This window comes from Dromiciops gliroides, chromosome 5 (genome assembly GCF_019393635.1).
Source record: "Dromiciops gliroides isolate mDroGli1 chromosome 5, mDroGli1.pri, whole genome shotgun sequence".
Taxonomy (NCBI): Eukaryota; Metazoa; Chordata; class Mammalia; order Microbiotheria; family Microbiotheriidae; genus Dromiciops; species Dromiciops gliroides.
In genome coordinates, this window is record NC_057865.1 from 267943453 (window position 1) to 267945166 (window position 1714).

Here is a 1714-nt window from a genome sequence, read left to right on the forward strand (position 1 = left end):
GTTTTTTTTCCCCCTTTATATTCTTACTGCTTAGCACAGTGCCTGACACAAATAATAAATGCTTATTGACTGACTGATTGACTATCCTATATGCCAAAAGTGTTAAAAATGTGGCCTGCATCATTCTCCAGTGTGTCTAGAATGGAACTGAAATGTGATTGGGAAATATTTAACAAAATAAATAAAAATACAATAAAATAGATAACAATACATTTTTACGCTTCACAAATTTGCGTGTCATTCTTGTGCAGGGGCCATGCTAATCTTCTCTGTATTGTTCCAATTTTAGTATATGTGCTCCTGAAGTGAGCACAAAAATACATTTGTAAATGGGGATCCTTACATATGATTATTGGTGCTCCTTTGCATTTATTTGAGTTTGAGACTGCTGCTATATATTACGCTGCCTCTCTGATTTTATAATAGTAGCCAAATGGTTAACAACTTGCATTTTTATAGTCTTTCTAGGTTTACAAATTATTTTGCTATCAGCTGTGGCCCTACATCTTATAAATAATAAGTAAATAAATAGAGAGACAGAGACAGACAGACAAGCAACCTTTTACTTAATGTGGGGGATGACAAGGCTATAGGCTAAGTAACATTTTATTCCACTGTTAACACTCCATTATTTCTTATCTCAGGTACAATTCTCAGTTGGTAATGTGTTGCAGCTTATCCACCTTCACTATGAACCCCTTCTTTGCCCTGAGAATAACCATTAACTTTATTTTATTTTATTTTTTTAAGTGAGGCAATTGGGGTTAAGTGACTTGCTCAGGGTCACACAGCTAGTAAGTGTTAAGTGTCTGAGGTTGGATTTGAACTCAGGTCCTCCTGACTCCAGGGCTGGTGCTCTATCCACTGTGCCACCTAGCTGCCCCTTTCTTTTTTTTTAACTTTCTTTTACTTTTAGAATTTGATATTGGTGGCAGTCTATGATTTACCCCTGCAGCATCAACACTGAGGTTAAGAGATGGCTCTCATTTTAGGAAGAAGAAACTTGAGGCCATTAAAATTGCTGTCCAGATTTGAGGATATAATCTAATCTAGTCTTCTCCTTTCCAATTCTGGCTCCTCATTTTCCATGTTCTGTCTGTCCATGAACTATGGACTATCCATTGGTTTGATGGTTTTATCACAAACAACTAGAGATCCTTGCCTTGATGGACATCCTCCATGATTGCATCCAATGGTGGGTGCTGCCTCCTTAGAGGTCTTCAAGCAGTCTGGATGACCACTTGGGGTTTTCTGTAATTTTGCATTCCTTTTGGGTATGGACCCTTTAAGTCCGAGGGCCTGTGATGTCATTTAATGTGCTCTGCAGTGTCCTGAGGTTTAACACAATCACAGAATCTGAGAGCAGGAGGACACTCCAGGGGCCATGAGGAAGCCCCACTATAACATACCCAACAACGGGTTTTCCAACATTTGCTTAAAGACTTCTAAGCAGAGAAAAGACCATCTCTCCAGGCAAGCTGGGTTAGCTCAAATTTGGGGGAAGTTTTTCCTGAAATTGAAATTAATTTTGCCTCTCTACAAGTGCCACCCATTGATCCTGACCCTCTAGGACCACATGAAACAAACAAGTCTAAGGCCCCTTTACATATGAAACTCCTTGTGATACTTCAAAACAGTTACAAGGGGGCAGCTAGGTGGTGCAGTGGATAGAGCGCTGGCCCTGGATTCAGGAGGACCTGAGTTCAAATCCAGC

General features: G+C 39.8%; 1 non-coding gene across 1 annotated transcript; it reads right to left on the reverse strand.

The window, feature by feature from the left end:
- Positions 1-206: 206 nt before the first annotated feature.
- On the reverse strand, positions 207-313 carry LOC122730295. Its single transcript, XR_006353480.1, has one exon. It is a non-coding gene; the product is annotated as a U6 spliceosomal RNA (small nuclear RNA).
- Between the last annotated feature and the right edge of the window lie 1401 nt (positions 314-1714).